At 43.1% G+C, this 5,884-nt stretch overlaps 1 long non-coding RNA gene across 2 annotated transcripts in view; it reads right to left on the bottom strand.

The window, feature by feature from the left end:
• Positions 1-5,150: 5,150 nt before the first annotated feature.
• The window catches only part of LOC112832547 (uncharacterized), an 11,843-nt gene continuing 11,109 nt past the window's right edge, over positions 5,151-5,884 (bottom strand). For both annotated transcript variants that reach the window (XR_012375094.1, XR_003210409.2), the window contains exon 3: positions 5,151-5,512. This is a non-coding gene — a long non-coding RNA (uncharacterized lncRNA). The remainder of the gene's footprint in view (positions 5,513-5,884) is intronic.

Here is a 5,884-nt window from a genome sequence, read left to right as displayed (position 1 = left end):
ACAGGAGTGTGGTAGGGATTTTAAAGAATGCATGTAAAACGCATAGTCACGGCCAGGCACGTGGCACGTCTGCAAGAGGGAATTTAGTGAATGATAGTTAAGCAGATGCTATGTTTGTGTATGTCTGAATGTTTGTATCCCCCCAAATTTGTATGTTGAAATTCTAATGTCTTATGTGCTGGTATGGGAGGTGGGGCCTTCGGGAGGTGCTCAGGTCGTGAGGGTGGAGCCCACGTGAATGGGATTTAATGTTCTTATGAAACAGGCCTCACAGGGTTCTGTAGCCCCTGCCACCATGTGAGGCCACAAGACGTCAGGGACCCAGAAGGGGGCCCTCACCCAACCACGATCATGCTGGCACACTGATCTCCGACTGCTAGCCTCCGGGACGGTGAGAAATGCATTTTTATTCTTTGTAAGCTACGCCATCAGTGGTATTTTGTTACAGCAGTCCAAATGGACAAAGACGCTGAGCATAGCCATTTTTGTTTTCAAAATTCTTTCTGACTAATTTAGATTTTCCTAGAGGTGAACTAGATGCTACTTTGAGTCGTGATGCTTACATTCATTCAAGTAAACTTTAATAAATGTAGGAAGCGATCCCTTTCCTGTAAACAGTAGTTTCAAAACACAGTTTCCAGCTCAAACTAGGAAGAGGATCCAGAGCCGAGGAACCCAGCAGGCTGCCACATGCTGGGCATGTCCCTGGTGTCAAGGACCCTTCTTAACCCCATTCCGCACACGTGCACTGCTCTACGGATGCCTGCCATGGGTCACACCTTGGCCGGAGAACTAATGTTTGGAAGATTCCCTGCAAATCGTTCCCCCTGACGGGAAAGACAATAATCATCCTTACAAATGTGCTACACAGCTGCATCATACTCGATCCTTTGTGGGGAGTCGTGCACAGTAAAGCACTGAGAGCAAGCTGACAGACCTGAATTGCCCTTCCGGCTCTGCATCTTCAGCTGTGTGACTTCAGACAAGGCACTCGGGGTCTGGATCCCAGCTGACTTACAGTGATAAAGCAGATCTCTGCGGTCTTTCCAGATCTAAAAAGTCTTCTCCGTCTGTGGAGTGTCACACACACATGCACTTTAAGGGAACAGGTGACTGACTATATGCTAATCTAAAATGTCTGCTTTCTCATTCGGGGCAAGTTTCTTAGACACTTACACCCTGAGACGTCCCGTATTTCCTATTTTCTGAATTGCTAAGATTTGGCCCTTGCAATTATCTGGTCTCCAGAGGTATGGAACACAATAACTTAGTAGTCCCCAGTTGGCGCCTCCTTACTCTCCTCTCCCTATGTAAAGACTCAGAAACAATCCCTTAGTCACCTAGTCTAGAACCTTGCCAGAGGTTGGTGTCATTCTAATTGGTTTACTCTTTACAGAAATCACTTTTATCCCCTCTTTGAAAAGGAGGACAATTGTCACCAGTCTCTAGGCTTTGGTGACCTTGGCTCATGTGCTCTCAGCTCAATTGCTCTCCTGTGCGCTCCTCCGGATGATCAGGGGCTGGGATCCTGCCAGTTGTGCTTTCCCAGGCCCTTGAACCCCGGCTTTCCGTTGCATGGAGGCTCCGGGGGACCCCGGAGGCTAAGAAGAGGGGAGAAGTGACTCTTTTCCCCCCTTGGTTGTCAGTTTGGGGCGGGAGCAGCAGCAAGGTCAGCCTGTAAAGCAGCAGGGCGTGCACGGGGGGGGGGGGGGCGGGGGGGGGGGGGGAGTAGCCTGGCAGCGCCCCCGCAAGGGCCTGCTCTGCAGTATCCACTCCTGACGCCTGAGTCTCAGCCACACGGGTTCAGGGAGGCCCTGGTTTCCTGTGTTGCTCTTTCAGTAACCTGATTTTTTTTTTCTTTTGGTCCTCTAGCCTTTCCACCATCCTTATAATGAATTTTTATATTAAGTTCCCTCTGCTTGAAATACCTAAATGGTTTCTCTTTTCCCAAATGGATCCTGACTAATACTATATATAATTTTCAGAGCTTGAATCCTTAAACAAATTTAAAGCTCCTCTGTGATCTTTATTTTGAAATCTGGAGCTTCAAAAGTCTGGATACAACCAGCTGCTCATTTCACAGAATCAAACCAACAGAACGTACGGGGGAAAAAAAAAAGCGTTCTTGTCAAACTCCAGTAAACTTCTAAAAAAGGTCCAAATTATTTAATGCATTGAAAAGTGTTCATCACAGCACCTCATCATTTGCTGTTTGACAATATACAGGCTATGGAAATATTTTACTCTGACAATACTCACTATGATGAAATTCATTCTACAAACAACTTTCTTCAGCGTATTTTTTTAAAACTCAGGATTATACAAGACCACCTGATAAAAATAGGCACAATAATTCCTGGGCTTTTAGTTTCGGAGTCTGTTTTCCCATCTGTTAACCAAAGTCTAAGTCTATACAACCAAAGTAAAATGGAAGATTGTGTAATTATCTTCTGACTCAGAGACAAATAAGAATATCAGAGTAAGGAAGGACATCTGTGCTCATTTGATTCAACACCTGTTCAGATATAGGATTCCTTTGAAATACCTAATAACCATGGTTGTGGATATCTAGGCTCTGTTTGAATATCCTCAATGATGGAGAAATCATTACCTTGCCAGACAGCCCATTCATTTGTTAGACAGTTGGAATTTCCAAGAATGTACACCTTTTATTAAGCCCAAGGATGAGTAGGCATGACTATAGCTTTTACTCATGGGCCCTGGTTATTCCATTTAGGTTTAAAAAGAGTAACTAGATTCCCTATTCTTCTTGAAAGCTATGTAAACCAATGTAGAGATAGCTATGCTGTTCCTTCATGGAAGCAATTCTAGCATCACGGAGGCAGGTCAGTGACATGGGGAAGTTCTCAGTGTCAGGAGGATCTTCAGATTACAAATTGAAGGCTTACCTCTTCCCTGGAAATGATGAAGTTGAAAACATAACAGGTCTTCCTTTCACACTTCTGAACAGGCTCTTTCAGAAGGCATAGCTCTACCCCTTCCACAAAGAGGCAAACTTTCAGAAAGGTCTTAGCTACAAGTGAGGGCATCATAAGGTACATTGTCTTTAAGGACCCTCCCCTTTATCCGGAAACATGAGGGTCTTACATAACCAAGAAAAACATACTTTTTTGAGAAGGTGAGCCAAAAATATTTATTGAAAATATTTCCTGCACATCATTGTGCTAGTGCGAATGGTGGTGGCAGAGCAAACTGGAGATAAAAGGAGAGATGGATGGAAACACATTCTAGAATTTAGACGGGGACTTAATTTTAAATGGTTTTGCATGTCATACCTAGAAGCTTGGCTATTAACTTACTTACAGCAAAGAGGAGCCACTAGAGACTGGTAAACATGATTGTAGTTGTACTATAGAAAGATTTTCCGGGTGGCAAGGTAAAGCACGAATTGGTGGGAGACAAGAGGTGTGGTAGGTCAAGTAATCAGAAGTGATAAACAGGTGAAGAAGATGGTGTCAGTGGGGCTGTTCAGGATGAGGATCAAGTCAAAGGGGTAGAAGAAACAGGATTTAGCAACTGACTGTGGAGGATAAGGAAGAGGAACAAAGAGATGATTCTCAGGTTTCTGGCTTGGGCGACCTGGCAGATGGTGGAGTCATTCACAAAAGAAGGGGACACAAGAGGAATAGCAAGTTTAGGAATAGCAAGTTATTGGGGTTAATGAGTTCTGTTTGGGGCAGGTTAGATCTAGATCGTGACAACACAGATGTCTCACAGGAAGTTGGGTAAGTGGATCTGGCTCTCAAGAGGGATGGGGCAGGAAGTGTAGATTTTGGAGTCATCAGCATGTGGGTAGTAGCTGAATCTACGGACAGTATGAATTTCTTTCTATCATTGATTCATGTACTCATTAATCTATCCATGGAATTAATATTTGCTGTTTACTTTATACCAGTAACACTGGACGGGTAGCTGAATGCATATGCAGCAGTGAACAAGGGACAAAGTTCTGGCAAAGTTCTCCTAGGGGAAAGGAGAACTAGAATAAAAAAGAAAATACCATACAATGCCAGATAATATTAGTACTCTCAAGAAAAATAAAGGAGAGTAAAGAAACAGAGAGTGTTAAGGGATCAGAGAACTCCTCTCGGAAGAGGTTACATCTGAGCAGAAACCTAACAGAAGAGAGAGTAACCCACAAGAAGACAGAAGGGAGGAGGGTCCTCTGTGGAAGGACATGGATGGACAAAGGCCCTGGGGTATAAGCCTATCAGACCTGTTTGAGAAACACCAGGGATCTTCCAGGAGAGTGTGCAGCATAAGAACAAACAAGGACCAAGAGCAAGGACAGAACTATGGAGGCTATCAACCTTCCAAAATGGGAACAAAAAAAGGAGACTAAGGGAGACCAGTTAGAATTATAGAAGGAAGGGGGTGAATTTTGTATTCTGTGGATTTAACACCATAGTTTCATAGTTCTCTTCCAAGATATCCACCATCCCTATTCATAATGGTGCTTATATGCGTAGCAGTAGACTAAACCAAGAACTCATCTCTCCCTCCCTTACTCTTTAGCTACAGAGTCTTTCTATAGTTTGGTGAAGGCCTGCCTCTGAGCCTTTGCATGTTTTGTAGGAAGGGGTGGGGTGGGGACCACCTTCTTCTTCAGCTTCCGGATTCCACTGAATGGTAATGTCCTCAGGGAAGCTTTACCTCAAGCCTGGACACAAAGATTCGTTCTCCAGTTATTCACTACTAAAGTCATTTGTTCTCCTTTGCGACTAAAGACTTGTTTGTTTAATGTTCATCTCCTCCTAGACAATGAACTCGATAAGGGTGGAAAGCACATCTGTGCTGTTCAGCCCATATCCCTGAAGCCTTTGTAGCACCAGATATAAAGTACATGCAGGGATCATTCTAGGTGTACTTGCCCTACAGACAGACCAATTACTCTCACAGCAGGACCCAGAAACCCTTCGTCTACCTCTACATATGTGGAAAACATTGCTTCACTCCCACTGATCCTCAGAGCAGAAATTCAAAAGAAAGGACTATGAGTTTAGTTTAGATTCAGGCCAGATGATATTTGATTGTTTCCCTTTGGTCCACTACTTCTTTAGCAAAATAAATAAGTTCAAATTGTTTATTATTTTTTTAATAAATAAAAAGAAATATTTGTTCTGGTTGCCACTCTGTTAAAAAAAGGGGGGGAGAATGTTTAGTTTTGGTCTGCAATCATTAGCCTCTTGTCATTTGTCTTCATTTTGTACATCGTTTTATTTATTTAAATGCTCAATTTTAAAAAGAAAAAAATGGACATCAAACTATGGATATAATTAAGGGACTGGATAATATGTCTTCAGTAGCAATCTTTTCTGAGATTGAGAATGCTGGTTTTCATTTAATTCTCTCTCTTTTTAAAGCTTCTAATAATGGACCTTGAAAGTTTGTTTGGAGGTTCCAGCAGGGAGCCCAGCTACTCCTATACTCTTGACAGAAGAATGGTCCTCCTCAATCAGGGTAGGTGGTCCTCTTCCACCCAGCACACAGCCTGGGGAGAGACATACATGGAGTGGTGACGAAGGAAGCAGACACCGGCCTAGTCAGCCAGATCAGTTGAATCAACCCTGGCAATCAACGGGGTGCGACAGATGTCCCAGCCAGATCACCCTCACATCCCATTTAATTCTCTTTGACCTTAAATATCCCAGGGATTGGTCCTAAAACCCATTAACTTTATTTGGATTACATAAACATTATTAACCACAGCTATTCTTCAGCCATATGTGTTTAGGGTTTCCTTTCAGGTCATTACGTAGACTGATGCTACGTGCATCACAGCAGATAGGCACACGCTTTTTCTTTTTTCTTTTCTTTTTCTTTCTTTCTTTCTTTCTTTCTTTCTTTCTTTCTTTCTTTCTTT

The sequence above is a fragment of the Callorhinus ursinus genome, unplaced genomic scaffold (genome assembly GCF_003265705.2).
Source record: "Callorhinus ursinus isolate GAN/ISIS: 27379988/994484 unplaced genomic scaffold, GSC_fseal_2.0 scaffold44, whole genome shotgun sequence".
NCBI classification, from domain to species: Eukaryota; Metazoa; Chordata; class Mammalia; order Carnivora; family Otariidae; genus Callorhinus; species Callorhinus ursinus.
Note: the sequence above shows the minus strand (reverse complement) of the source record. Positions and strands in the feature narration are given on the sequence as shown.